The sequence below is a fragment of the Lycium barbarum genome, chromosome 3 (genome assembly GCF_019175385.1).
Source record: "Lycium barbarum isolate Lr01 chromosome 3, ASM1917538v2, whole genome shotgun sequence".
In the NCBI taxonomy this organism is placed as follows: domain Eukaryota; kingdom Viridiplantae; phylum Streptophyta; class Magnoliopsida; order Solanales; family Solanaceae; genus Lycium; species Lycium barbarum.
The window spans coordinates 103400775-103427776 of NC_083339.1; the positions used below are offsets into that span (position 1 = coordinate 103400775).

The window sequence follows — 27002 nt, forward strand, 5'->3', positions numbered from 1 at the left end:
TATTAATTACTCCCTTCGTGCACATCACATCGCTTATTGAGAATTAATTTGATTAATTTTTGAAGTTAAATTGAATTAGATTAATTCAATATTTTAAAATTAAAACTTAGATATTAATTAAAACGCTATACGAAAAATACTATAAATTGCAATTATTCTCATATTAATATGATCAAAAAATATATCTTAAAAAGTTGGTCAAAATCCATGTAATTTGATTCTCGAAAAATAAAATGTAACAAGTAAAAATGAACGAAGAGAGTACTAGGTAAAAACATATCCGCACCCAACTTTATACTTTCAATAATTGGTAACCCCTAGACGCTAAACACGATAATTTGTATTGTAAGCCCTAGACACTAAACACGGAACATCAATATTTTAACAAATCCCAACGAGATACACACACTAATATTGCAGACTCCAATCACCATATGTTTTTGGAAGACACAACATCCCCAGACCTCAAAAATCAACTCCTCCAATCCCTCCCCTATATAAACCCTTAAAACCCCATCCACCAAATTCATCAACTCAAAACAACTCTCAAAAGGTTCCAAAATCAAATCAAACAGCTTAAAAAAGTTTCAAGAGAAAAAAAAAACCATGAAGAACCTTTTGTACTCAGTTGCTCTTTGCCTTTCCATCCTCTTTGTTCTTGCTCAGATCAATGAAGCAGCCATTCCCTGTGGCACTGTCGACATGAAGGCCGCGACCTGCATCTCCTTCGCCACGGGGAAGGACGCGAAGCCGCGTGTTGCAGTGGGCTTCAACAGTTGGCACAAAGTGTGAAGTCAGTGGATGATAAGAAGGCTATCTGCAGATGCCTTCAGGCTCGTGTCAAGAACTTTGCTGGGGTTCAAGGCAAGTTCCTTAGCCAAATGCCGAATGCTTGCAAGATCAAAGTTGGCTTCCTTATCTCCATGAACACCAACTGTGAAACGTGAGTAGTTCTACTTGCATGTCAAAAAGCAGTAGGAAATTAAAGAAGAAAACATGAGTTTAACTTCTTTAGTAAAAGAATAATGATGCTATCTGATCACCTAACGAAAAGATAATTGAAATTAATAACTTAAAAAAGAAGGTGCATAACAAATTTCCTACAACATTTTCGATTATACAAATAATGTACTTTTTAACACTGTCAGTGTCAGTATATGTAAATAATCATTTTAGAAGAGTACGCTTAGTGTAATAAGCTAGCTGCGACAAACATTATATTTTACATGTGGACTAATTTTTTTATTTACACATTCAATTGTGTGATTCAGATATTTGCTTATAGTTTTTCACTAACCAGAAATTAATCTTTGTGTTGCAGGATTCGTTTTTAAGCGTAGTGCTATGAAGAAGCGCTAGTGACAATGAGGTAGAAGGTAGTTAGTTGATGAACAAGACATGAGCAATGGGGACTCAGTCCCGCAGCTAGGGGTAGGTGACAATTGGTTTCTGCCTCAACTTTGTAACACTTTTTATGACTTTCCAATGGATAATTTCACTTCTTTCTTAAGTATATATTTACCTTCTTTTCGTAGCTAGGAGTAGGTGACAATTGGTTTCTGCCTCAAAAGTATTTTTTGAAAAGCATTTCCAAGAAAAATACAAAAGAACTTTTAAAAGCTTGTCAAACACTAATTGGTGCTCAAAATTGTTATTTAAATTGATTAGTCAAATACAAACTGTTTCTCACCAAAAATACTTTTTTGAAAAGAACTTTTCAAAATAAGTTGATTTTAGAAGTTTGGCCAAACAGACTATTAATTTATCTCGAAAAAACAGTTCTTTATTTCTAGTTTTATGGTGGAAAAGTGATCTGCTTAGAAAATATGGTAGGAACACCGAATACTGTTGACTAGAAATAATGTCCTTTATTTTGGAAAGACCACTTATTTGAGTCGATTTTCAAGCTTGGTCAAGTAGACTGTGAATGATAAAGTAGGACTATTATTATGAAAATAATAAACATGTTGTCCCTCTATTTCATGAAATTTCTCGATCTTAAAAATTTGTGCCGTAAAGTTGCTTTCTTATTCAACCAAAGCCCTTTTAACTCTGATGAAAAAACAAAACAGGAAAAAGAAAATAGAGAAGATTCTTTTTTGTTGTCAAATTGACTAACTTATGAAGGAAATATCTTGCAATTAGGAGAATTATGTCAATTTTTATTTGTGATAGACAAGAAATACTTTAATTTTATCCGAATGTACTGACATTCATTTTTTTCGCGGATTGCCCTTCTTTTGGGGTGGTCTTTAAATTTTACCCCTCATATTTGTGGTCTTTAAATTATGCCCCTCATATTGCTGGTCTTTAATTTTTGCCCTTTGCGTTGCAACCCTGAGCGTTCACGCAGAAATCATGAGGTTCTGGGTTCGAACCCCCGCTCAAGCATAAATTAAAAAAAAATTACAAGGCAAGGTTTGGGTCGTGTGTATGTCGGACCCGGCATACACTTGTTAAGGAATTACCAAAGTTATGTGGGACTCGGCATACTCATGCCTTATGGGCAGACTTGGCATAAGTATGCCGGGTCCGGCATAACTTTGGTAATTCCTTAACAAGTTTATGTCGAATCCGGCATACTTATGGACAAACTTTTAATGGGCAAATTTTTAGTTAAGCCTTAACTAAAAGTCTTTTCCTAGTTATGCCTTATGAGACAGACTTTTAGTTAAGACACAACTAAAAGTATGCCCCATAAGGCATAACTATAAGTATGCCCCATAAGGCGGAACTTTTCCTTAAGGCATAACTAAAAATTTGCCGTATAAGACAAAGTCTATGTCTTAAGGAAAAGCTATGTCTAATGAGGCATACTTTTAGTTATGCCTTAACTAAAAATCTGCCCCATAAGGCATAACTAGGAAAAGACATTTAGTTAATGCTTAACTAAAAGTTTGCCCATAAGTATGCCGGACCCGGCATAAAATTGTGAAGGAATTACCAAAGTTATGCCGGACCCGGCATACTTATGCCAAGTCTGCCCATAAGGCATAATTATGCCGGGTCCGGTATAACTTTGGCAATTCCTTAACAAGTGTATGCCGGTGGGGGCATAGCGAAATTTAAACTCTGCCTTGTGAATTTTTTAAAAAATTTTGACTGAGTGGGGATTCGAACCTGGAATCTATGAATTTTAGGCGAAAGGCAAAATTTAAAGATTTCAAATATGAGGGGCAAAATTTAAAGACCACCCCAAAAGAAGGGCAATTTTACGAATTGCCCCTGACGTTTTGTTTGTTTGGGCATGTCAATTTGCAGGATTCGCGCGTAAGTCCAAATTGAAGTGGATAGATTATAGTAGCAAGTACGAATTAAGGCTAGTGTTACTTCACATGAATAAGACGTGGTTCAAATATCGGGCAATTTGCAGGATTGCTTTCTACTATTTCTCGCTGTTGTTGTTTTATTGAGTTTTACTTCTATGCTGAGCAACAAAAATTAGATTAGGTTGTTTAAAAGATACTTATAGGTGAAATTAGTATTCTGGAAAATAAGGCAGCTTGCCTGCAATGACGTATTAAAATATTATAGCATTACTTGAAAGTTAAGGCAGTTCTTTCTATTAAGTTGATGACTAGGGAAAATCTCAATAGACAAGGAAAACAAGGGCTGTGGCCGGATTGAAGAGAAGAAGACTCATAAACCATCAATGATTTGGCTTAGTTTCAAAAGTTAGTGCCTGAAAATTTAAGACTAGACAAATCGTAATATCTGATTTCAGTGAAAAATTGTTTGAATTTCATTTAAAGCTAGTAGAAATCATAACTTGTTTGAATTAGAGTATGAGATACAAATTGAACATTGGGCCAAATGGGATGAGTAATGCAACGGCTATGATGAAAATGAATTGAGTAATTAAAGAAAATGATTGGCAGTAACTATATGGACGGGTGTGGGGTCAAAATGGGTGAATCCTACCAGACGACTAGATATATTAATGAGTCTTATGTATTGATGGTTCTTATTAATTATGTCTCATATATATATATATATATATATTAGAGAATTGAGCAAACTGAGAACTTGAGATCAAGCAAGTTGGACGATATAAAATGATGCTTAATCCATGAACATTAAAATTAGGCAAAATACATAAACAGACCTTAATTGTTTTTGTTTTGATAAGGTAAAAGTTTTATTAAAAGGGGACCGAGAAGGTACTTAAGGTTACATAACAAAACAGAAAGCACAAAAAAGAAACAAACTACTAGACTTTCCTTCCTAACAAGTCTACAAAATCCATTAGTTGGTCTAGACTGCCTATTGAACTACTTCTACACCAGAAGAACAAATTCTGCAAACAACTTTATTTTATTCTAGAAATAGGAGGACAGGCCTAGGATCAAATGGGGGGGGGGGGGGGGGGGGGGGGGGAGTTTGACCATGACGGGCGCCCTGGAGATGGGGGAGAAGTTGAGGGCTATGGGAGCCTGCTGGGAGAGTAGTGGGGAGGCGACCAACATGTGGGATAGGAGGGTCAGTTTCATTAGGGAGGGAGCTAGAGAGGTGTTGGGGGTCTCGAAGGGTAGCCGTGGTCGGCACCGAGGGGACTGGTGGTGGAATGGAGGAGTTCAAGAGAAGGTGGAAGCAAAAAAGGCGGCGTATACGAAGTTGGTAGACAATAAGGATGATGAGGAGAGGCGAACGAATAGGGAATTGTACAAGATGGCGAGTGTCACGACCCGGCTAGGGGACCGCGACGAGCACCCGGTGCTACCCCACCCGAGCACCCCCTTATCGTACATAACATAACATCTAGGTGAACCATAAGTCAATTCGTGCTTTTCTTATCGTTAATCATATTGATCCCATTAGACAACCATCATCATTTAACATATCATAGGCACCTATGCCACATCATAAGTACAAGGCCGACGTGGCTAACAAAAGATATACAAAACATGGGCCGACATGGCCAAACATCTCTACCCACATACACATGACTACGAGCCTCTAAGAGTATGACATATCACATTAGCGGGACAGGACCCTGCTATGCCCATAATTATATACACAAAAGAATGAGTACCCAAAAGATATGACTCCGAAGGAAATGGAGCTCTCTATGTAATCTCCGAATAGGCAGCTATGGATCAAGTCTGTCTCCCTGTGCACCTGCGGGCATGACGTCAGTACGAAGGACGTCAGTACGAAGAATGTACTGAGTATGTAAAGCATGAGCAACATCAATAAATAAGCATCATGGACAACATATGAAAAAGCATAGAAGGGGAGACAATAATATCATCGTCATAGCGCTTACCTGCCTTTCGTAGGACTTTCCATTTTTTTCATATGTATTTGTACACCTACGTCATCATCCGTATTCCATAATAGTACTCGTACCATACTTGTGCTCATATTCGTATACATGTCCTTATTCGCATTCGTATACATAGTCTTTTCACATTCATATTCATATTATATACATAGCCATACACTTATATACATACATAGCGTGCCCGACCATAAGGTTCGGTGTTTCATACGTACTTAGCCAACCAAGGCTCAATGTTATTTCTACCTGGCCCTACCAAGGCTTCAGGGTTATCCGTACCATCTGCAGACGTGCGCGCGCGTTACGTAATCATATACATACATACCTATATACATCCATATACATATATTCTACCCGGCATTATAAGCTCGGGGTGTCATTGTAGTCCTTCATAGGCACATGTGAATATAATAGCCCGTAGGCACCTTTAGCATCATTATTATTATCATCGTCATCACTATCATCATCGTTTTCGCTACATCTCTATCTTATGCTTACTCGTCAATGGGGTGCGTAGTACATTCGTAGCACGTATCAAGGGTCGTGAGCTTATGAGCTCGGAGTGTCAATCACTTGAATACAACATACTCGTATAGAGGATTTAAGAGTTTGGCCAATGAACCATGCCTTATGAAAGAAGGGTTAGCCTTACATACCTTTTCGTCGGACTATTCTACACTTGCACGTTTCCTTCCAATGCTAGCGTCTATACCTTCATTAATATCATAACAATGGCCATTAGTCATTCACATCATCCACATTATCTAGATTTCTCAATTTGCTTCTAATTCTCCCATATTTATGGTCATGACCTCCAACTTCGTCCATTCGTCTAAAGTGTCGAGTTCATGATCTTAGTACCATTTATAATACATTCATATCGTAACACAACAACATTCATAATTCAATTCAAACTATTCCTCAAAATGTCACTATTCACCATTCATGACCTAGTTGACCACATTTTCTACAATCCATGCATTTTAATTCTCCAATACCTTAAACATCTTGTAAAAATCATGAATCTTACCTTAGAAGTTGTAGGAACAAGCTTTGGTTGATAATACTCCTCTTTGAGCAAAACCCTAGTTTTTCTCCATTTGGATTTCTTGACTTGGATGATCCTTGATGATTCCCTTATCCTTGATTCACTTGTCTTAATGTTATTGATGGCTTATAATCCTTGAAAACTCATATAATAAATGTAGAGAGAAGTTTTAGAGAGAAATGGTGTAATGTGGAAATGAAATAAGACAAGTCTTGATCCTCATATTTAATGAATTGAAAAATTTGTGCTGGGTGAACAGTGGTCGTCCATGGAGGTTTACGGTCCGTATTTCAGTTTACGGACCGTCCCTCGTGGTCGTCTTTAAGCTTAAGCAGAACCAGAAACTTAAGGCTGCATGCATGGTGATTTACGACCATGGTTTACGGGCCGTAAATCACTTTACGGTCCGTCCACCAGGTCGTATTTAACCATTTCCTTGGCTGGCAGAAAGTTGAAACCTTGCATGGCAGTTTACGACTGCCAGTTTACGGACCGTATTGCAATTTACAGTCCGTATTTTGCGATTTACGACCACTGGGCAGTTGCAATTCTGCAACTTCCCATATTTCTTAGACTTCTCATTTTAATCACCCCCGTCCATGCACATGCATTGCTCACCTTGTATCTCATCTTAACTTAGCCAACTTCCTCGTCTCACATCGGATACTTTCGAAATCTCGCCTAAGGTCATCAAACGTCGTTTCTTGCTCATAGACATCATGCACTCATATTCATCACTAGTTCATCCACTTGCGTACCAACGGAAAATTTTCCGAGGTGTAACATTCTCCCCCCCTTAAGAACATTCGTCCTCGAATGTTAAAGTCTTCGGGAATTCTAAAAAAAAATTTGCCAGAGTTTCCCCTACATTATGGCACTGCCATCCTGCCATAACAGCCCATAATATCGATGCCACACAGGGCCACTACATAATAACATAAAAATTAGCCACACACGACCCAAAAGCATAAAAGGAAAACATGCATACCTTATGATCTCGACGTCTCATTTTGTACTTCTTCCAAGGGCTGAAATAGATGTGGGTATTTGGATCGCATACTCTCTTCTGCTTCCTACGTCATTTCCTCTCGGTTGTTGTTCCTCCATAAGACCTTAACTGAGGCCACTTCTTTGTTTCTAAGTCTCCGTACTTGCCTATCTAGTATGGCAATGGGTATCTCTTCATAAGTCAATTTCTCTGTTACTTGTACATCATTCACTGGGACGATCCTAGTAGGATCTCGAACACATTTCCGAAGCATCGAAACATGAAATACTGGATGAACTGACTCCAAGTCTGGAGGTAGATTCAACTCATATGCCACTTTTCCTATCTTGCGTACGATTTCGTATGGCCCAATATACCGGGGACTGAGCTTCCCCTTTTCGCCAAATCTCATTACGCCTTTCATCGGCGACACTTTCAAGAATACCCAATCTTTCACTTCGAACTCTAAGTCTCTTCGACGATTATCCGCATAGGACTTCTGACGACTTTGAGCCGCTAGCAACCGATCTTGTATGAGCTTAACTTTCTCTATTGCTTGCTGGACCAAGTCTGGCCCTATCAACTTAGCTTCTCCAGTTTCAAACCACCCAATTGGGGATCTACACTTTCGCCCATATAGAGCTTCATACGGTGCCATTTGAATGGTAGAATGATAACTGTTATTGTAAGCAAACTCAATGAGTGGCAAATGGTCATCCCAATTTCCTCCAGAATCTATCATACATGCTCGCAACATATCTTCAAGAGTATGAATAGTACGTTCAGCTTGTCCATCGGTCTGGGGATGAAATGACGTGCTAAGGCTAACTCGGGTCCCTAAACCCTCTTGGAAAGACCTCCAAAACTTAGCTGTAAACTGAGTCCCTCTGTCGGAGATAATAGATACCGGGACGCCATGGAGTTTTACTATCTCTTTAAGGTAAATCCTTGCATAATCTTCTGCCACATAGGTCGTTCTGACCGGTAAGAAATGAGCTGACTTTGTGAGTCTATCCACAATCACCCATATATATAATCATACTTACGTCGAGAACGAGGCAAACCTGAAACGAAGTCCATGTTAATCACTTCCCACTCCCAAGTTGGTATTTCTATATCTTGCAATAATCCACCTGGCTTGTGGTGCTTGATTTTCACTTGTTGACAATTAGGACATTGAGCTACAATTTCCGCTACGTCTTTCTTCATCCCATTCCACCAATATATAGACTTAAGATCATGATACATTTTCGTCGCTCCGGGGTGAATGGAGTAACGGGAACAATGAGCTTCCCTCAATATTTGGTGACGTAGACCAACCACATCGGGAACACATAACCTGCCTCGACATCGGAGAACTCCGTCTTCCGAAATATCAAATGATGACTCCTCCTTCTGAGGGAGTGTATCTCTGTACTGCATTAGCATGGGATCCTCATATTGTCGCCCTTTCACTTCTGCTACCAGCGACGAGACTGTTGAATCATGAATACTAACTTCGCTGCTACCTGAGTCCATTACTCGGACCCCTAGGCTAGCTAATTGTTGGAGCTCGCGGGCCACTTCTCTCTTTTCTGGTCGTACATCACCTGGTTTCATTGGCGACGCATCAATACTTGCAAGTGGCATAATCATTCTTGTGTGATTCGTGTACATACGTTTCTATACATATACAGGTATCAACATCCGTATTCGTAATCGTACTCATTTACCCGTCGTATCAATAGTCATATTCATATGCATGTCATGTACATATTCTTATTTGTAATCATATCATACACATATCCTTTACATACCCCTTGAGTTATTTACTCATCAATGTCACATGGTTCAAGGTCTTCGTAAATGATTTCCCTTACAGTGTCAGATGCTTGCTCGATTCAAGTTCGTTTATTTACTCGTTGTTAGACTCATTTTTACATAACTCTCATTCTTTATTTTAGAGTCTATATTTGTCACACCTTGGAGTCCATCATTTCAATCTCTACACTTATATTCTCTTCACTCGCTTCCCTCTGGGTTTTACCTGTAACGTCGCCTTTGCTGTTCAGGACCCAAGCCTCATGCGCAACTAATATTCCTTATGCCTCATACTTTTTTACTCTTGTTTTGCACTCCACGTTGGTTTCAAAACCAATCGTAATCATATGGCGTTTGTCCTTGGCGATAGCTTTATTCTATCATTTTACTGCCGTACGGTAAGCATTCATAACTCATAATCATCTTTTCTTTTCAACTGTTACTTCATATACTCTACTCGTTCTAACTTGGTATAAGATATTCGGAGGAGATGCACCTTCCTTTAGCCATAACACAATTTCTTCTTAAGCATACATATTTCACATATTTCCTTTTCTCTCTATTGACATTCTTATTCCTCCACATACCTTCCTCCTCAATTTATCTTGTTTTCTCTCGTTTTATAATCAATCCTTGATTCTTCGCACGAGGGACCTTATTCTCAACTTAGCACCGCTTTGTCCTTTAGAGTATGCTGCCTTTGTACAATTCATTCTTCGGCAGTCTTGGTCTTTTACATCCAGCTAAAGATATCACTTGTACTCTTGATTATACCAATCACCCACTACTACGACTTTGCCATATCACCTTTCTCTAATTTCCTTTTCAAGTTAACTCCCCCCCCCCCCCCCCCCCCCCTTTTTTTTTTCATTGCTACTATTATTTTTTGTCAGTGAAGAACCTCTATGCTGGACTTTCCTTTAGCAAGGTCTTATAAGCTTTCTCATCTACTTCTCTATGGCTCACTTGTTGGTTTCATACTTGCATTCACTCCTTATTCATATAGAGCATGTCACATCTTTAGTCGTTTCCTTGCTATACTTTACTTACTCCGTATCCCAGTTCTCGCTATGTCTTCATTATATCCTGATAATAATCAACTCTACAAGCGACACTTCTTGGTCTCATTCGCAAGCCGGTTCGCAGAATAATATAAACCTTACGAAGTAAGTATATTCAACCAGTTACTCCTTCTAATCGGCCCTCTTACACTTTACCATGTAAGTAATTTCACCACTGTATTCACATTCACTATAACCCTTCATATTCGTATTTCTGTTTCCGGGCGCTGTTACTTTATTTTGCTAATAAACTTATCGTAATTTACTCGTGCTTATACATCCAATCGCTACTCCAGTATCGCACTTTATTAGAGTTACACTTTCTCCTCCATGTCATATTTTAGTGCTTCCAACCCCCCTTTGTTTTACTCTAGCATTTCTCTTTACCGTATCAATATCGCTCTCATCACTGCCATTACTATCAATTCAATACTATCTAACTCGACTCTTGTAGTCATTAACGATACTTCTAACTTAGTCGTATTCTGCCATTACTCTTTTGCACATCATATTTTCCCGTTAGGGCATATTGCAAGCTTATATCTTATATCCTTTAGATTCAGGGAAAATTTCGGCAGAGTTTCCTCTGTATTTCTTACTATCTCAAAACCAGCACGCAGCAAATACCAACAATGCCTCACAGGGCCAATATATATATATATATATATATATATATATATATATATATACAAATATACGACATATCTCAGCCACACAGGGCTCCCGCTTTCAAGTAAAAGCACAAGGACGTCAAAACTTACCTCATATATTGCACTTCGAGGTGTACCTGATCCTGTAGCGATCTTCTCTGTTACCTCTCCCTATTTCTGTTTCATCCTTCAGCTTTACATTTCAATCATATCTCAACATTCTTACTTTATTCGACGCATATCTCTGTTCTGATTCATCCAATTTGCTTAGTTCTCAACTTATAGCTGAACTTATCATCAAAAGACACATTTAATCAATTCCTCTATCATATGAACACCGACTTACTTTCACAGCAATAAATTCATCATCATAGTATTACATATTACGGTAACGTAGCCTCAACAAAGGGGCTTACCCCCGTAGCTTTCATTGTCATCAATCACTTTCTTCTATCATTACCAACCTTCCGCTGCAATCAGGGGTTAGTATAGGAAATCTCATCTCCTATGGCTTAGCTCTATCGCACGATCTTAGAGATGAAAGAAGGTCATTCATTCCTAAAATGTCCGCAGCTTCCTGTTTATAAGTGTGGCGCACAACACACCCATAACCAAGACTCTACTAGACACGGCTCGTAGACATATCCTAGGACAGAACTGCTCTGATACCACTTTTGTCACGACCCGGCTAGGGGGCCGCGACGAGCACCCGGTGCTACCCCACCCGAGCACCCCCTTATCGTACATAACATAACATCTAGGTGAACCATAAGTCAATTCGTGCTTTTCTTATCGTTAATCATATTGATCCCATTAGACGACCATCGTCATTTAACATATCATAGACACTTATGCCACATCATAAGTACAAGGCCGACGTGGCTAACAAAAGATATACAAAACATGGGCCGACATGGCCGAACATCTCTACCCACATACACATGACTACGAGCCTCTAAGAGTATGACATATCACATTAGCGGGACAGGACCCCGCTATGCCCATAATTATATACACAAAAGAATAAGTACCCAAAAGATATGGCTCCGAAGGAAATGGAGCTCTCTATGTAATCTCTGAATAGGCAGCTATGGATCAAGTCTGTCTCCCTGTGCACCTGCGGGCATGACGCAGCATCCACAAACAAAAGGACGTCAGTACGAAGAATGTACTGAGTATGTAAAGCATGAGCAACATCAATAAATAAGCATCATGGACAACATATGAAAAAGCATAGAAGGGGAGACAATAATATCATCGTCATAGCGCTTACCTGCCTTTCGTAGGACTTTCCATTTTTTTCATACGTATTTGTACACCTACGTCATCATCCGTATTCCATAATAGTACTCGTACCATACTTGTGCTCATATTCGTATACATGTCCTTATTCGCATTCGTATACATAGTATTTTCACATTCATATTCATATTATATACATAGCCATACACTTATATACATACATAGCGTGCCCGACCATAAGTGTCACGACCCGGCTAGGGGGCCGCGTCGAGCACCCGGTGCTACCCCACCCGAGCACCCCCTTATCGTACATAACATAACATCTAGGTGAACCATAAGTCAATTCGTGCTTTTCTTATCGTCAATCATATTGATCCTATTAGACGACCATCGTCATTTAACATATCATAGGCACCTATGCCACATCATAAGTACAAGGCCGATGTGGCTAACAAAAGATATACAAAACATGGGCCGACATGGCCGAACATCTCTAACCACATACACATGACTACGAGCCTCTAAGAGTATGACATATCACATTAGCGGGACAGGACCCCGCTATGCCCATAATTATATACACAAAAGAATGAGTACCCAAAAGATATGGCTCCGAAGGAAATGGAGCTCTCTATGTAATCTCTGAATAGGCAGCTATAGATCAAGTCTGTCTCCCTGTGCACCTGCGGGCATGACGCAGCGTCCACAAATAAAAAGACGTCAGTACGAAGAATGTACTAAGTATGTAAAGCATGAGCAACATCAATAAATAAGCATCATGGACAACATATGAAAAAGCATAGAAGGGGAGACAATAATATCATCGTAATAGCGCTTACCTGCCTTTCGTAGGACTTTCCATTTTTTTCATACATATTTGTACACCTACGTCATCATCCGTATTCCATAATAGTACTCGTACCATACTTGTGCTCATATTCGTATACATGTCCTTATTCGCATTCGTATACATAGTCTTTTCACATTCATATTCATATTATATACATAGCCATACACTTATATACATACATAGCGTGCCCGACCATAAGTGTCACGACCCGGCTAGGGGGCCGCGTCGAGCACCCGGTGCTACCCCACCCGAGCACCCCCTTATCGTACATAACATAACATCTAGGTGAACCATAAGTCAATTCGTGCTTTTCTTATCATTAATCATATTGATCCCATTAGACGACCATCATCATTTAACATATCATAGGCATCTGTGCCACATCATAAGTACAAGGCCGACGTGGCTAACAAAAGATATACAAAACATGGGCCGACATGGCCGAACATCTCTACCCACATACACATGACTACGAGCCTCTAAGAGTATGACATATGGTATGAGCGGGACAGGACCCCGCTATGCCCATAATTATATACACAAAAGAATAAGTACCCAAAAGCTACGGCTCCGAAAGAAATGGAGCTCTGCTATGCAATCTCTGAATAAGCAGCTATGGATCAAGTCTGTCTCCCTGTGCACCTGCGGGCATGACGCAGCGTCCACAAACAAAAGGACGTCAGTACGAAGAATGTACTGAGTATGTAAAGCATGATCAACATCAATATAGAAGCATAATAGATATCATATGAAAATAGCATAGGAGGGGAGACAGTAATATCATCATCATCATGTCGCTTACTTGCATACATCGTCGTTCGTATCCCATAATAATACTCGTACCATACTTGTGCTCATATTCGTATACATGTCCTTATTCGTATTCTTATACATAGTCTTATCACATTCATATTCATATCATATACATAGTCATTTCATATACATAGCATTTACATAGCATACCCGACCTCATAGGATCGGTGTCTTATACATGCTTGGCCAACCAAGGCTCAAGGTCATACATACCTGGCCCTACCAAGGCGTCAGGGTTATCTGTACCATCTGCAGAGGTGTGCGCGCGTTTCGTAATCGTATACATACTTTATACATAGCCATATACATATAGTCTTACCCGGCATCATAAGCTCGGGGTCTTATCATAGCCCTTCATAGGCATACATATACATATATCATAACTCGTAAGCATCTCTAATCTAATTTTACTCTCATCATCATTACTATCCTCATCATTATCGTTACATCTACATTATAGACTTACTCGTCATACGAGGAACATAGTATAATCATAGTACATATCAAGGGTCGTGAGCTTATGAGCTCGGAATGTCAACCATGTGAAGACAACATACTCATATAGAGGAATTAGGAATTTGGCCAAGAACCATGCCTTATGAAATAAGGGTTAGCCTTACATACCTTTCCGTCGAACTATTCTACACTTGCACGTTCCCTTCCAATGCTAGCGTTTATACCTTCATTAATATCATAACAATGGCCATTAGTCATTCACATTATCCACATTATCTAGATTCCTCAATTTGCCTCTAATTCACCCACATTCATGGTCATAACACCCATCTTCGTCCATTCGTCTAAAGTGTTTAGTTCATGATCTTAATACCATTTATAACACATTCATATCACAACACAACAACATCCATAACTCAATTCAAACTATTTCTCACAATGTCACTATTCATCATTCATGACCTAGTTGACCACATTTTCTACAATCCATGTATTTTAATTCTCCAATACCTTAAACATCTTGTAAAAATCATGAATCTTACCTTAGAAGTTGTAGGAACAAGCTTTGGTTGATAATACTCCTCTTTGAGCAAATTCCTAGTTTTTCTCCATTTGGATTTTTTGACTTGGATAATCCTTGATGATTCCCTTATCCTTGATTCACTTGTCTTAATGTTATTGATGGCTTATAATCTTTGAAAACTCATATAATAAATGTAGAGAGAAGTTTTAGATAGAAGTGGTGTAATGTTGTAATGAAATAAAATAAGTCTTGATCCTCATATTTAATGAATTGGAAAAATCTGTGCTGGGTGAACAGTGGTCGTCCATGGAGGTTTACGGACCGTATTCCACTATACGGCTCGTCCTCCATGGGCGTATTTAGCCATTTCCAGAACCAGAAGCTGGGCTGCCTTCATGGTGGTTTACGACCATGGTTTACGGGCCGTAAATCACTTTACGGTCCGTCCACCAGGTCGTATTTAACCATTTCCTCAGCTGGCAGAAAGTCGAAGCTTGGCATGGCAGTTTACGACCGCCAGTTTACGGACCGTATTGCACTTTACGGTCCGTATTTTGCAATATATGACCACTGGGCAGTTGCAATTCTGCAACTTCCCACATTTCTTAGACTTCTCATTTCAATCACCCCCGTCCATGCACATGCATTGCTCACCTTGTATCTCATCTTAACTTAGCCAACTTCTTCGTCTCACATCGGATACCTTCGAAATATCGCCTAAGGTTATCAACGTCGTTTCTTGCTCATGGACATCATGCACTCATATTCATCACTAGTTCGTTCTCTTGCATACCAACGGAAAAAATTTCCGAGGTGTAACATTCTACCCCCCCTTAGGAACATTCGTCCTCGAATGTTAAAGGCTTGGGGAATTCTATAAAAATTTTGCCAGAGTTTCCTCTGTAATGTGGCACTACCACCCTGTCACAACAACCCACAATTACAATGCCTCACAGGGCAATAATACAACAGCACTAGAAATTTGGCCACACACGACCTGAATGTATAAAAGGGAAAACATGCATACCTTATGATTTTGACGTCTCATCTTGGACTTCTTCCAAGGGCTGAAATAAATGTGGGTATTTGGATCGCATATTCTCTTCCGCTTCCCATGTCATTTCCTCTCAATAGTTATTTCTCCACAAAACTTTAATTGAGGCCACTTCTTTGTTTCTAAGCCTCCATACTTGCCTATCTAATATGGCAATGGGTATTTCATCATAAGTTAACTTTTCTGTCACTTGAATATCATTCACTGGGACGATCCTCGTAGGATCTCCAACACACTTCCGAAGCATCGAGACATGAAATACTGGATTGACTGACCCCAAATCTGGAGGTAGATCTAGCTCATAAGCCACTTTGCCTATTTTGCGCACAATTTCGTATGGCCCAATATACCGGGGACTGAGCTTCCCCTTTTTGCCAAATCTCATCACGCCCTTCATCGGCGACACTTTCAAGAATACCCAATCTTTCACTTCGAACTCTAAGTCTCTTCGACTATTATTCGCATAGGACTTCTGACGACTTTGAGCCGCTAGCAACCGATCTTGTATGAGCTTAACTTTCTCTATTGCTTGCTGGACCAAGTCTGGCCCTATCAACTTAGCTTCTCCGGTTTCAAACCACCCAATTGGGGATCTACACTTTCGCCCATATAGAGCTTCATACAGTGCCATTTGAATGCTAGAATGATAAATGTTATTGTAAGCAAACTCAATGAGTGGCAAATGGTCATCCCAATTTCCTCCAAAATCTATCATACATGCCCGTAACATATCTTCAAGAGTCTGAATAGTACGTTCAGCTTGCCCATCGGTCTGTGGGTGAAATACCGAGCTTAGGCGCACTTGGGTCCCTAAACCTTCTTGGAAAGACCCCCAAAACTTGGCTGTAAACTGAGTTCCACTATCGGAGATAATAGATACCGGGACGCCATGGAGTTTCACTATCTCTTTAAGATAAAGCTTGGCATAATCTTCTGCCATATAGGTCGTTCTGACCGGTAAGAAATGCGCTGACTTTGTGAGCCTATCCACGATCACCTATATAGAATCATATTTACGTCGAGAACGGGGTAACCCTGTAATGAAATCCATATTAATCACTTCCCACTTCCAAGTTGGGATTTCTATAGCTTGCAATAAGCCACCCGGCTTTTGGTGTTCTATCTTCACTTGTTGGCAATTAGGACAATGAGCTACGAATTCCGCTACGTCTTTCTTCATCCCATTCCACCAATATATAGTCTTAAGATCATGATACATTTTCGTCGCTCCGGGGTGAATGGAGTAACGGGAACAATGAGCTTCTCTCAAAATCTGATGGCGTAGACCTGCCACATCGGGAACACATAACCTGCCTCGACATCGGAGAACTCCGTCTTCCGAAATGTCAAATGATGACTCCTCCTTCTGAGGGAGTGTATCTCTGTACTGCATTAGCATTGGATCCTCATATTGTCGCTCTTTTACTTCCGCTACTAACGATGAAACTGCTGAATTCTGAATAATAGCTCCGCTGCTACCAGAGTCCACCACTCGGACTCCTAGGCTAGCTAACTGCTGAAGATCACGGGCCATCTCTTTCTTTTCTGGTCGTCCATCACTTAGACTTCCCATCGACCTACGGCTAAGAGCATCAGCCACAACATTTGCCTTTCCGGGGTGGTACAGGATTTCAACATCATAGTCTTTTAGCAACTCTAGCCATCGTCGTTGCCGTAACTTCAACTCTTTCTGCTTGAAGATGTACTGGAGACTCTTATGATCTGTATAAATATCCACGTGGACACCATATAAGTAATGTCTCCATATCTTTAAAGCATGGACTACCGCGGCCAATTCTAAGTCATGGGTAGGATAATTCTGCTCATGTTTCTGTAATTGTCTAGAAGCATACGCAATCACCTTACCATTTTGCATCAATACACAGCCTAGCCCGACGCATGAAGCATCACAATAAATAACATATCCTTCCAATCCCTCTGGAAGTATCAAGACTGGGGCTGAAGTCAGTCGGTCTTTCAACTCTTGGCAACTACGCTCGCAAGCATCTGTCTATTGAAAATTAGCTGACTTCTGAGTCAACTTGGTGAGCGGTGCAGAAATAGAAGAGAACCCTCAACAAATCTTCTGTCATAACCGGCTAAGCCCAAAAAGCTACGAACCTCCATAGGGGTCGTGGGCCTTGGCCAAGTCTTCACTGCCTCAATCTTTTGGCTATCCACTCGAATACCGTCAGCTGCAACAATGTGGCCCAGAAATGCCACTGAGTTCAACCAAAACTCGCATTTGGAAAACTTCGCGAATAACTCTCAGGTTCGAAGAACTCCAAGGACAATACGCAAGTGATCCGCATGTTCTGCCTCGGATCTAGAATACACTAGGATATCATCGATGAATACAATCACGAATAGATCCAGAAAAGGCCTAAACACATTGTTCATTAAGTCCATAAACACTGCCGGTGCATTAGTTAGCCCAAACGACATTACTCGGAACTCAAAATGGCCATATCTTGTTCTGAAAGCTGTCTTAGGGATATCTTTCTCCCTAACTCTTACTTGGTGATACCCGGACCTCAAATCAATTTTTGAAAACCATTTGGCACCTTGCAATTGATCAAATAAATCATCAATCCTCGGGAGGGGATACTTGTTCTTAATTGTCACTTTATTCAATTGCCGATAATCAATGCACATTCTCAAGGAGCCATCCTTCTTCCGGACGAACAATACGAGTGCTCCCCACGGGGATGAACTAGGCCTAATGAAGCCTTTTTCAAGCAAGTCTTTTAATTGCTCCTTCAACTCTTTCAACTCTGCGGGTGCCATCCTATAGGGAGGAATAGATATGGGATTAGTGTCTGGCAACACATCAGTCGCAAAATCGATCTCTCGCTCGGGAGGAAGGCCTGGAAGCTCTTCCGAGAACACATCCGGAAATTCGTTCACTACCGGAACTGACTGAAGAGTCGGCGACTCAGCTTCTACATCTTGAACTCGCACTAGGTGATAAATGCACCCTTTCGTGATCATCTTCCTTGCCTTTAGATAGGAAATAAACCTACCTTTTGGTGACGCTGTATTTCCTTTCCATTCTAAGACTGGTTCTCCCGGAAACTGGAAGCGAACCATTTTCATTCTACAATCAACATTGGCGTAGCAAGAAGCCAACCAAGTCATGCCCATAATGACATCAAAATCTACCATCTTTAGTTCATGCAAGTCAGCTATAGTACGGTGGTCACATATCACGACTACACAATCTCTATACACTCGGCTAGCTATCACCAAGTCGCCAACGGGCGTAGACACCTCAAAAGGTTTGATCGACTCCGGCTCGACTATAAACCGACCCGCAATATATGGAGTAATATAAGACAATGTGGAGCCCGGGTCAATCAAAGCATATACATCATGAGAGAATACCGATAATATACCTGTGAGTACGTCAGGAGACGACTCAAGATCTTGGCGTCCAGCCAAAGCATAAATACGGTGCTGAGAACTGCTAGTACTGGGAGCTCTCCCTCTGCCTCTACCATGGCCAGCTGGCGCATGTGAACCTGGCCCCGTAGGGCATACAGATGCTGAAGATCCGGCTACGGACCCTGATGGCTGGGTCCTACCTCTACCATGTACTGAGGGGCAATCACGCATAATATGGTCTGGCCGACCACATGAATAGCAATCATCTGAACCAAATCGGCATCGACCCCAATGCATCTTCCCACACTGGGAACATGGTGGTACGGGTGGCCTTGACTGGCCCAAATCACCTCTGAACTGAGGTCTTATATAACTCGGACTCGGCCCTGAACGAGCAGATCTATCAAGGCCCTGGCCTGAAAACCGTGGAGGTGGACTGGTCATAGAATAGCCTGAATGGCTGGGAAGCTGCTGTCTGTGTCCACCCCTAGACTCGCTCCTCGAACCTGAAGGTCTAGCTCTCTTGCTATGTCCCCTATCTTGCTCACGTTCATTTCTCCCTGCTGTAGGTGTTCCTCTAATTCCTGAGCATGTGCCTGAATGCGTGCAATATCCATGCCATCTTGAAGGGACGCAGTTAAGCATTTATCCATCAAGTGTGGCCCTAGGCCTTTCACAAACCGGTGCACCCGATCACCCATATCCGCTACCATGGCCGAAGCATACCTAGCCAAGGAATTGAAGCGGAGACTATACTCGGTAGCACTCATGCTACCTTGCCTCAAATTCAAGAATTTATCGGCCCTAGCTCGCCGAACTTCTGGAGGCATGTAGTGACGGAGAAAAGCATTGACAAACTCTTGCCATACCGGCGGAGGTGCATTGGCTCCCCGCGAAGCCATCCATACTGTATACCACTGGATCGAGATATCTCTCAATCTATAGGACGCTAGCTCTACCGACTCAGTGTCAGAAGCATGTATCAACTGGAGCGTCCTTAGCATACCATCAATAAAGTCCTGGGGGTCCTCCTCCGGTTTCGACCCAAAGAATTCTGGGGGTTTCAAAGCAATGAAGTCACGGGCCCTTGCACTAACAGCCCTGTCACCTTGCCCTGCGCTTGGCCTCTGAGTCTGGGCCGCAACCAACTGAGTCAACAAATTAATGGCCTCTCTCACGTCTTGGCCCGAAGCGTTCGGTGGAGGAGCTGGAGCTGGGGCTGAGGCTCCCACGTGCTCCTCGGTAATAGGCACTGTCTGGGAGGACTGAGATTAAGCCTCACTCTGGGACTCATCTTCCTCTACTACCGGTGGCGGTGCTCTTTCAGCTCGCTTTTCTGCCACCGTCTTGCCCTTTTGGGCTGCTGTAGCCTTTTTCTTTTTAGGCATCTCTGAAATACACAACACACGATTTAGGAACAAGAATTTCTTACATCATAGCTCTATCGCACGATTTTTATAAAGAAAGAAGGTCATATATTCCTAAAATGTCCGCAGCTTCTCGTTTATAAGTGTGGCGCGCAACACACCCATAACCAAGACTCTACTAGACACGGCTCGTAGACACATCCTAGGACTGAACTGCTTTGATACCACTTTTGTCACGACCCGGCTAGGGGGCCGCGACAAGCACCCGGTGCTACCCCACCCGAGCACCCCCTTATCGTACATAACATAATATCTAGGTGAACCATAAGTCAATTCGTGCTTTTCTTATCGTTAATCATATTGATCCCATTAGACGAACATCATCATTTAACATATCATAGGCATCTGTGCCACATCATAAGTACAAGGCCAACGTGGCTAACAAAAGATATACAAAACATGGGCCGACATGGCCGAACATCTCTACCCACATACACATGACTACGAGCCTCTAAGAGTATGACATATCGTATGAGCGGGACAGGACCCCGCTATGCCCATAATTATATACACAAAAGAATAAGTACCCAAAAGCTACGGCTCCGAAATAAATGGAGCTCTGCTATGCAATCTCTGAATAAGCAGCTATGGATCAAGTCTGTCTCCCTGTGCACCTGCAGGCATGACGCAACGTCCACAAACAAAAGGACGTCAGTACGAAGAATGTACTGAGTATGTAAAGCATGATCAACATCAATATAGAAGCATAATAGATATCATATGAAAATAGCATAGGAGGGGAGACAGTAATATCATCATCATCATGTCGCTTACTTGCATACATCGTCGTTCGTATCCCATAATAATACTCGTACCATACTTGTGCTCATATTCGTATACATGTCCTTATTCGTATTCTTATACATAGTCTTATCACATTCATATTCATATCATATACATAGTCATTTCATATACATAGCATTTACATAGCATACCCGACCTCATAGGATCGGTGTCTTATACATGCTTGGCCAACCAAGGCTCAAGGTCATACATACCTGGCCCTACCAAGGCGTCAGGGTTATCTGTACCATCTATAAAGGTGTGCGCGCATTTCGTAATCGTATACATACTTTATACATAGTCATATACATATAGTCTTACCCGGCATCATAAGCTTGGGGTCTTATCGTAGCCCTTCATAGGCATACATATACATATATCATAACTCGTAAGCATCTCTAATCTCATTTTACTCGCATCATCATTACTATCCTCATCATTATCGTTACATCTACATTATAGACTTACTCGTCATATGAGGAACATAGTATAATCATAGTACATATCAAGGGTCGTGAGCTTATGAGCTCGGAATGTCAACCATGTGAAGACAACATACTCATATAGAGGAATTAGGAATTTGGCCAAGAACCATGCCTTATGAAAGAAGGATTAGCCTTACATACCTTTCCGTCGAACCATTCTACACTTGCACGTTCCCTTCCAATGCTAGCGTTTATACCTTCATTAATATCATAACAATGGCCATTAGTCATTCACATTATCCACATTATCTAGATTCCTCAATTTGCCACTAATTCACCCACATTCATGGTCATAACACCCATCTTCGTCCATTCGTCTAAAGTGTTTAGTTCATGATCTTAATACCATTTATAACACATTCATATCACAACACAACAACATCCATAACTCAATTCAAACTATTTCTCACAATGTCACTATTCATCATTCATGACCTAGTTGACCACATTTTCTACAATCCATGTATTTTAATTCTCCAATACCTTAAACATCTTGTAAAAATCATGAATCTTACCTTAGAAGTTGTAGGAACAAGCTTTGGTTGATAATACTCCTCTTTGAGCAAAACCCTAGTTTTTCTCCATTTGGATTTTTTGACTTGGATGATCCTTTATGATTCCCTTATCCTTGATTCACTTGTATTAATGTTATTGATGGCTTATAATCCTTGAAAAATCATAAAATAAATGTAGAGAGAAGTTTTAGAGAGAAGTGGTGTAATGTTGTAATGAAATAAAATAAGTCTTGATCCTCATATTTAATGAATTAGAAAAATCTGTGTTGGGTGAACAGTGGTCGTCCATGGAGGTTTACGGACCGTATTCCACTATACGGCTCGTCCTCCATGGGCGTATTTAGCCATTTCCAGAACCAGAAGCTGGGCTGCCTTCATGGTGGTTTACGACCATGGTTTGCGGGCCGTAAATCACTTTACGGTCTGTCCACCAGGTCGTATTTAACCATTTCCTCGGCTGGCGGAAAGTCGAAGCTTGGCATGGCAGTTTACGACCGCCAGTTTACGGACCGTATTGCACTTTACGGTCCGTATTTTGCAATATACGACCACTGGGCAGTTGCAATTCTGCAACTTCCCACATTTCTTAGACTTCTCATTTCAATCACCCCCGCCCATGCACATGCATTGCTCACCTTGTATCTCATCTTAACTTAGCCAACTTCTTCGTCTCACATCGGATACCTTCGAAATCTCGCCTAAGGTTATCAACGTCGTTTCTTGCTCATGGACATCATGCACTCATATTCATCAATAGTTCATTCTCTTGCGTACCAACGGAAAATTTTTCCGAGGTGTAACAATAAGGTTCGGTGTTTCATACGTACTTAGCCAACCAAGGCTCAATGTTATTTCTACCTGGCCCTACCAAGGCTTTAGGGTTATCCGTACCATCTGCAGACGTGCGCGCGCGTTACATAATCATATACATACATACCTATATACATCCATATACATATATTCTACCCGGCATTATAAGCTCGGAGTGTCATTATAGTCCTTCATAGGCACATGTGAATATAATAGCCCGTAGGCACCTTTAGCATCATTATTATTATCATCGTCATCACTATCATCATCGTTTTCGCTACATCTCTATCTTATGCTTACTCGTCAATGGGGTGCGTAGTACATTCGTAGCACGTATCAAGGGTCGTGAGCTTATGAGCTCGGAGTGTCAATCACTTAAATACAACATACTCGTATAGAGGATTTAAGAGTTTGGCTAAGGAACCATGCCTTATGAAAGAAGAGTTAGTCTTACATACCTTTTCGTCGGACTATTCTACACTTGCACGTTTCCTTCCAATGCTAGCGTCTATACCTTCATTAATATCATAACAATGGTCATTAGTCATTCACATCATCCACATTATCTAGATTTCTCAATTTGCTTCTAATTCTCCCATATTTATGGTCATGACCTCCAACTTCGTCCATTCGTCTAAAGTGTCGAGTTCATGATCTTAGTACCACTTATAATACATTCATATCGTAACACAACAACATTCATAATTCAATTCAAACTATTCCTCAAAATGTCACTATTCACCATTCATGACCTAGTTGACCACATTTTCTACAATCCATGCATTTTAATTCTCCAATACCTTAAACATCTTGTAAAAATCATGAATCTTACCTTAGAAGTTGTAGGAACAAGCTTTGGTTGATAATACTCCTCTTTGAGCAAAACCCTAGTTTTTCTCCATTTGGATTTCTTGACTTGGATGATCCTTGATGATTCCCTTATCCTTGATTCACTTGTCTTAATGTTATTGATGACTTATAATCCTTGAAAACTCATATAATAAATGTAGAGAGAAGTTTTAGAGAGAAGTGGTGTAATGTGGAAATGAAATAAGACAAGTCTTGATCCTCATATTTAATGAATTGAAAAATCTGTGCTGGGTGAACAGTGGTCGTCCATGGATGTTTACGGTCCGTATTTCAGTTTACGGACCGTCCCTCGTGGTCGTCTTTAAGCTTAAGCAGAACCAGAAACTTAAGGCTGCATGCATGGTGATTTACGATCATGGTTTACGGGCCGTAAATCACTTTACGGTCCGTCCACCAGGTCGTATTTAACCATTTCCTTGGCTGGCAGAAAGTTGAAACCTTGCATGGCAGTTTACGACTGCCAGTTTACGGACCGTATTGCAATTTACGGTCCGTATTTTGCGATTTACGACCACTGGGCAGTTGCAATTCTGCAACTTCCCATATTTCTTAGACTTCTCATTTTAATCACCCCCGTCCATGCATATGCATTGCTCACCTTGTAGCTCATCTTAACTTAGCCAACTTCCTCGTCTCACATCGGATACTTTCGAAATCTCGCCTAAGGTCATCAAACGTCGTTTCTTGCTCATAGACATCATGCACTCATATTCATCACTAGTTCATCCACTTGCGTACCAACGGAAAATTTTCCGAGGTGTAACAGCGAGGAAGGAGGCAAAGTTAGCGGTTACGGCGGCAAAGACAACAGCTTTTGAACACCTGTATGCAGAACTAGAGGACAAAGGCGGGGATAAGAAGTTGTACAAACTAGCCAAGGCGAAGGAGGGGAGGGCGCGTGACTTGGTTCAGGTGAAGTGCATCAAGGACGAGGATGGCAGGGTACTAGTGGAGGACGCTCTCATTAGACGGAAATAGCAGTCATACTTCCACAAACTATTGAACGACGGAGGGGACAGAGATATTGTGTTGGGAGATTTGGAGTACTCCGAGAGGTGTCGTGATTTTGGATATTGTAGGAGTATAAAGGTTGAGGAAGTTAAGGGTGTTGTTCTTAGGATGAATAGGGGAAGAGCGACCGGGCCCGATGAGATTCCTGGGGAATTTCGGAAGACTACAGGCAGGGCAGGTTTAGAGTGGTTGACTCGACCCTTTAATGTCATCTTTAAGATGGCTAAGATGCCCGAAGAATGGCGATGCAGTACAATGATTCCATTGTACAAGAACAAGGGTGACATTCAAAGTTGCAACAACTACAGAGGGATCAAGCTGCTAAGCCACACTATGAAAGTGTGGGAAAGGGTGGTGGAGATGAGGGTGAGGAAAGGCGTGTCTATCTCAGAGAACCAGTTCGGATTCATGCCGGGGCGCTTAACTACAGAAGATATTCATCTTGTACGGAGACTGGTGGAGCAATATAGGGAGAGGAAGAGGGACTTGCACATGGTATTCATAGACCTAGAAAAGGCATACGACAAAGTGCCGAGAGAGGTTCTATGGAGATGCTTGGAGGCTAGACGTATACCTGTGGCGTACATTAGGGCAATCAAGGACATGTATGATGGGGCCAAGACCAGGGTAAGGACTATGGGAGGAGACTCAGAGCACTTCCCAGTGGTGATGGGGTTGCACCAGGGATCAGCTCTTAGCCCATTTTTATTCTCCTTGGTGATCGATGGATTGACGCGGCAAATTCAAGGTGAGGTGCCATGGTGTATGTTATTTGCGGATGACATAGTCCTGATTGACGAGTCTCGCAGCGGGGTTAACGCTAAGCTGGAGGTTTGGAGACAAACTCTGGAGTCTAAAGGGTTCAAGTTGAGTAGGACCAAGACAGAGTACTTGGAGTGCAAGTTCAGTGATATAGTGCACGAGGCTAACGTGGAAGTGAAGCTTGGCACCCAGGTCATACAGAAGAAAAATAGTTTCAAGTATCTTGGGTCTATTATACAAGGAAATGGGGAGATTGACGATGACGTCACACACCGTATTGGTGCAGGGTGGATGAAATGGAGGCTTGCCTCTGGAGTGTTGTGTGACAAGAAGGTTCCACCGAAACTTAAAGGCAAGTTCTACAAAGTGGTGGTTAGACCAACTATGTTGTATGGGGCGGAGTGTTAGCCAGTCAAGAAATCTCATGTTCAGAAGATGAAAGTGGCGGAAATGAGAATGCTGCGATGGATGTGTGGGCACACTAGGAGCGATAGGATTAGGAATGAAGTCATCCGAGACAAGGTTGGAATAGCCTCAGTGGAAGACAAGATGTGGGAAGCGAGGCTGAGATGGTTTGGGCATGTGATGCGGAGAGATGCAAATGCCCCAGCGCGGAGGTGCGAGAGGTTGGCCAGCGACGGTTTCAGAAGAGGTAGAGGTAGGCCGAAGAAGTATTGGGGGGAAGTGATTAGACAGGACATGGCGCATTTCCTGCTTACCGAGGACATGACCTTAGATAGGAGGGTATGGAGGACTCATATTAGGGTAGAAGGTTAGTAGGTAGTCGCGTTTATCCTTTCTTACGAGTAGTTATGTTGCTCTATAGTTTCTTGTCTCTTGATTTCTGCGAGTATCTGTTGGTTTATAATGGCTTATTTACTTTTACTTTCATTGTTTTCATTTTCATAATTGCTTTGATTTGTTTTCCCGTATCTGACCTTTCTTATGCTTTTTCTTGAGCCGAGGGTCTTCTGAAAACAGCCTCCCTACCTAAGGTGGGGTAAGGTCTGCGTACACTCTACCCTCCCCAAACCCCACGTTGTGGGATTCACTGGGTATGTTGTTGTTGTTGTTGTTGTAAATAGGAGGTCTATGTCCTTCAAAACAAGCCTTATTTTCATCCACTGGGTATGTTGTTGTTGTTGTTGTTGCCAACTTTGAAATAAACTGTTCACATTCTGAGGCATAA

The 27002-nt window shown here is 41.3% G+C and overlaps 1 protein-coding gene across 18 annotated transcripts in view; it reads right to left on the reverse strand.

Moving 5' to 3' along the window:
- Positions 1-635: 635 nt before the first annotated feature.
- LOC132631666 (WPP domain-associated protein-like) overlaps positions 636-27002 on the reverse strand; it is a 40313-nt gene continuing 13946 nt past the window's right edge. For 3 of the 18 annotated variants that reach the window (XR_009578959.1, XR_009578964.1, XM_060347328.1), the window contains one exon: positions 13576-21191. The gene's annotated coding sequence lies outside the window, so the exon portion shown is untranslated. The other 15 variants (XR_009578976.1, XM_060347334.1, XR_009578972.1 and 12 more) reach the window with 12 other exon arrangements.